Source organism: Lactuca saligna, chromosome 4 (assembly GCF_052625555.1).
Source record: "Lactuca saligna cultivar CGN05327 chromosome 4, ASM5262555v1, whole genome shotgun sequence".
Classification (NCBI taxonomy): domain Eukaryota; kingdom Viridiplantae; phylum Streptophyta; class Magnoliopsida; order Asterales; family Asteraceae; genus Lactuca; species Lactuca saligna.
Window position 1 is genome coordinate 8576949 of NC_136420.1, and position 5773 is coordinate 8582721.

The 5773-nt window shown below is 32.9% G+C and overlaps 1 pseudogene across 1 annotated transcript; it reads right to left on the reverse strand.

The window, feature by feature from the left end:
* Positions 1-1122: 1122 nt before the first annotated feature.
* Positions 1123-5107, reverse strand: LOC145039254 (subtilisin-like protease SBT4.3; annotated as a pseudogene). The gene is made up of 6 exons (XR_013679804.1): positions 4993-5107; positions 3249-3495; positions 2753-3140; positions 2529-2643; positions 1611-1824; positions 1123-1407 (listed from the first exon to the last, which is right to left on the reverse strand). The product of XR_013679804.1 is annotated as a subtilisin-like protease SBT4.3 (transcript).
* Between the last annotated feature and the right edge of the window lie 666 nt (positions 5108-5773).

Here is a 5773-nt window from a genome sequence, read left to right on the forward strand (position 1 = left end):
ATAGATAGATAGATAGATAGATAGATAGACCGGAATCAAAGAAAGAGAGAGAGGACTACGACGGTGGCTTGTAGGTCAATAAGGATCAAGAGATAAAAGTTGGAAGTCTATGATACCATGTTCCAATATTTTCCACAATGAATCTCTCATTAAACAATAAATATACACCAAATAAATAACATGCATGGGCCTACATACAAATAATGCAAAGTGGGTAAAGCTAATGGGCTATCTATACGAAGTGTATAACACTAAATTAAGGATGAGGATATGGACCGGGAACCGGCAGGAACCGGTCCAGCCGGGACCGGGACGATATATTTGTGGAATTTTGGAACCGGGAACCAATAGAACCAGCAAAAACCGAAACCGTATGTTGCTATTTCTCAAGGACCGGTCCCAACATTGAAGACACAGCAACAACCCGTAAGAATCGGAACCGGTAGAACCGTCCTGCGGTCCGGCTCGGTTCCTATTTTCCACCAAGTTCAGTTCCCGGGCCGGTTCTGGTTTGGGTCGGTTCCTTTGCTCATCCCTACCAACTAAATTTTATTTGCAATTTTGAAAGTTTCCAATGACTGATTATATAATATCGATGTGATCAACTGATAAACCTAATGCTCGTTGGGTTTGATAAATTGATTTATCATTAAATAATGATCATCAAGCCAAGCGGTTTAGATCGTTTACTTCTGTATCAACGAGAAATCAGCTATATATTTAGATCTGTAAGATGAAAAAGGAGAAAAGACAGATATGTATCTGACATTCAAGCTTGATGGCATGAATAATATATAGTTCCTAGACTATCTAAATACAATGAGCTATAATAATGCAAACAAAAAGAATAACAAAGGCTTTACAAAATGGTGATGGTGTTGAGACGCCTCCACTGCTAGTGGTAGCATTCCCGGTATACACCACAACTGGACTGCGGACTTTGTGCTTCTCACTGGTCCATAACAAAGACCCACTCTTTACTGTTAGTGGTGACTTGATACCTTTTCCTTCAACAGTCACCACGAAAGACAATTTCTGGTTTAATGAAGTGAATTGTAGAATGTTTGGATCTACACGGATGTTGAGCTTTGAATCTCCTTGTATGGATGCAACATACTTGGAATTAGCATCACCCACATTGGTCACCGTTCTAGGAAACGACAGCACAAATGCAGATTTCACATCAACTCGTGCCACCATTGAAGGGTAATTTAGTTGTCTAAGCGTAAAATTGGCATGACAACTAGCATTTACGCTGTGAGATATATATGTTGCACCATATCATTTGATAGTCTTCTTCAGAGATGTCATACACAAGCCCTGGATCTTTAGCCTTTTGCGGATCAATATGTCCAGACCCATATGCAAATTCAGCATCTAAGTTCTGGATAGGATCCATTTCCCATGCTATGACACAGATAAGCAAGAAGGAATCAAATGAGCTTTATAAATTAAGTTTATTAATTTAGTAATACTAAATATTGTTTGTGAGAGAAACAATACACAGAATATGAATAACAAAAAGACGGGTGTTTCATCCAACTTTCTCAAGCTTAGCTACTTGAAGAGGGTTAAATTCTTAGGTTAAGGTAAGATAAGAAATTGATTACCCGTGGTCATGAGTGCAGATTTGATTGCTGATGGAGACCAATTTGGGTGAAAAGACTTAACAAAAGCAGCAGCAGCAGCTACATGTGGGCAAGCCATGGATGTGCCTGATAGGATGGTGTAGTTGACAGAGCTTTTGTCGATAAAGGAATTCGATGGTGAAGCCATTGGTGAATACGCCGCCAGAATTTCCACACCAGGGGCCATTACATCAGGCTAAAATTATAATAACATAAAACATTTCATTAATATTTGTAAAGGAAACACAAAACTATTATAGATAGACAACTATAATAATATAATGGTTAACTTATGTTAGGCGGATCATGTTTTCAACCCTCAACTGCTCGATCAACATGTAATATTTTAATGTGAGCATTCATTCCGATTAGTTTATACACAATACAAGCAATGGTTCTGACTGTGTAATAAAACTTGGAGACAACTCCTATATATGTAGCTGCTAGCATATGGAAAAAAGAAGTCAAGATTGGGAGCAGTCTGATAAAGCCAATTTCTACTAACAAAATTAAGAACACAAACTGAAAACAAATTTCTTCTCTCCTAATCTGATGCAATTGACAAGCTATTTATAATGAAGGAATTAAACTACCTAATCTACGAATTGGAACGTGAACTTGGTACTGGAAGTAAATGGGTAAATTAAGGTCCTAAGAAAAAGGAAACATGATCTAACACTAATTGCATGCAAGGGAATTAGAAGAAAAAGTCAAGATTTGGTTAGCAAGGCAAAGCTCTAAACTTTCAGTTTGATTAAGATTAGAAGTAAGAAAGGTAGTTCTTTTTGTCTTGGTTAAATCGGTGTAATAGCCCTCTAAACGAATGTATGAACTACTCGCTAGCTTTTCTAATATATAATATTCTTGCTGTTAAAAAAGAAAGAAAGAAAAACGAAGTACCTTTATAATATCGGATATAAATTTGCTAGGACCTCGGGAAGAAAATGAGGCAACAAGAGGAGCAGCTGGATTATTGTATATAGCTTGGCTTTTGAAAATTTGAACTTGAGGTTTCCTGTAAAAGTGACGAGTAATCATTTAACATAAACATGCAATTACGTACATAATTAAACAACAGAGATTTAATAATAATAATAATAATAATAGTAAAAAAAAATTCATACTTTGTAGAGTTTTGGTAGGTTTTGACCAAGTTCATGTCATTTATACCAAGAGCTGCAACAGGTAATGGTCCGACATCTGAGTAATTGTATCCGTGATTTGGGAGGATACAGCCAAGGGCTCCTGCTTGTTTTACTAAATCGATCAGAAATCGCATCGTCAAAGGCCTTCATTACATCTCTAGCCTCGCATGAGAGCTCGTCGCAGACTTTGTAGACAGCCAGCCTTGCAGAAGGAACTCCCCCTCTGGCAATTCCTTTTGCTATACCGTAATAGCTTGCTTCATGAACATGTCTCCCGGCTGCTATAGAAGAAGCATGAGTTCCATGCCCTTTCGTGTCCCTAACAGAATCTCCCTGCCACATGGATTGATTGTGAGCAATATTATAAAAATTGTGTTAGTCTCCACATTACATATGGTAATTATTAATCAACAGTACTAAATAGAAACATGCATGATATTTAGGAATATTAGATCACTTCACATATTAAAGTTACCTGTTGCAAGTGAAATTTGTCCCACCCTGACACTCCCCTTTCCACTTTTTGGGAATTGGCCCGAGGCCTTCATCACTGAAGCTCTCCGACTCTGGCCATATTCCACTGTCAATGACACCAATAATCGTGTTGCTCTCACCAACGGGACTGCGTTCGATTGTTGTTGGAAATCCCATGAAGTCCCAAGACCTCGTTGTCTGGAGGTGCAACTTTTGACATGGGAATACGGAGACGATCCCTTCATAACCTGCATTTAATTAGGGGTTTTAATCAATCTTAGCAATATATATCCAACTCTTGTTTGCTCAGTTTTTCTACTCGTTTCTGATATATCTCAATTTTTGTTCGCTTAAGAAATTTTGATTGTTGGAAACACTCTAAATGCAAAGAATCAACAGGCTTAACATTGACCCATTCTCACTCATTTTTTTTTTTTTTTTTTGCAAAAATAGATCTATTTTCAGTATCCTTTTCAAAAATGGGTTGGTTTAATATGATTTGCAAAAATGGGTTAATGGTCACTCAATCAACAAACAGTTTTCTATGTTTTCATATTTAACCCTTTAAGTTTCCTTTTTCAATTAACAATGTAACATAACTATAAAGTAATATTAAAACTGAATATAATTGAATGACCTGATTGAATTTGTGGTTATCCCTTTATATTTCTTTTCCTTTTTAAAGTCACTCAGATATACAATAAGGAATGTCGCGCGGTAATTTACCAAGAAAATAAATTATTTGTATAAAATATATTTGATAAATATATGTTGTTAAAAGCAACTAGGTAACTATTATCAATTATTAGATATTATTTTTGATAATATTAAAAAAGATTAACTTAATCAGTCTCGATATTTAACTCAGATACATATATCGTATGCCATACTTACTTTAGAATATTGTTTTGTCCAAATATATCAGAGATTTAACTATTTAATTAACTAAGAAAAAATAGAAAACAATGAAAAATATAATACAATTACTAAATAACATGCAAGTAATTAACATAAAAAAAGTTAACTATCTTTAAAAATTTAAAAGAAAATATATATTTAAAATCTCAATTAAGATTCTATACAATATGAATTATATAATCTTGAAATTTATGTTAATATATCTTGTAATTTCATATGTAATTGATTATATAATTTATTGATATGTAATCTGTAGTTTCTTTAATTATTTTCATGTTTTAATAATTTTAATATTTGATTGTAGTTCAAATTTTTATTATATAAAAAAAATATGTCTAAGGTAAAAATAAAAATGAGAGAGATGTAAACATAATTTTTAAAATAAGCAAAAAAAAAAAACAATTATTAAAAAAAATAAAAAAAAATAAAAAAAAAATAAATAAAAAAAAAACGTTTTGGTGATAAGTGGGACCATTAACCTATTTTTGCAAACCATATTAAAAGTAACCCGTTTTTGTAGAGTTATAAAAATAGACCCATTTTTCCAAAAAAAAAATTAAAAAAATAACTAAATAAATAAGCTCCTGTTTTAGAAAATGTTTTGTCATTTGGTTTGTTAATTTTGGATTAATATGTTGTTAATTTTATGTGATTACATTAATTTGGTCATGATGGCGAGTGGCGACTGCAGAAGAATGGACAAAAGGGATGAAAGTTTTTATACTTTTAATTGTTGCTTGATTTAATTTGAAAAAAAAAAAAAAAAAAAAAAAAAAAAAAAAAAAAAAAAAATCAAAATGCAACAAAATCTGATCACTGAAACTTACCAGCCAACTTTTGTTGTTCTTCTTGGGAGAGATAGGCAGCAAATCCATTGAAGCTTCTATGGTAACTCCTTATCAGTGCTTTGCTTGCGAACCTAGCCACAAGTTTAAAGAACATATATAAACAACAGATATGGTTTTTAATAACTAAAATGTACGTAATTCAAAAAAAATGAAATACCTGGGTTTGGTAATATTTTTCAAGATTTCATGGTGATGCAAAGAAGCCGAATATTCACCTTCAGGTAGAAATCCCATGTAAGCGATAAAAACCTACATAAAAAATTTGCATTAGATTCGGAGTTGCACATCCATATCTCCAAGTTATGTCTTTATACATATTTTAGTCTTCATGGATGAAAGATGTGCACATCATGTGAGACTAAGCTTTTGTTTTAGTTTCGGATGATATAAAATAAATGATAATAGTTTATATAGAATTTCGTTTAGAATTAGAGTTTGGGTTATTTCGGTAAGAAATAATACATTTAATTCCCATCTTCTATGTCAAAATAAGTCAATATTCAGATTTTAGTTATCAAAAGTGTGTTATTAATTATACAACAAAAAGTTCAAAGAAATTATATATCATAAAACTCAAGTTCTAAGTTGAGATTAAGATATATACTAACCTTTCGGTCTTCATCAATTGCAGAAACAACTACAACTAAAGAAATGAATATGCATGTCTGGAGCACATTAATCATCATCTTCATATTCTTCTTCCTCATTAGATCTTTTTTCAGTGGTGAATCGGACAGATTAAGTGTGCATAACTAGATTC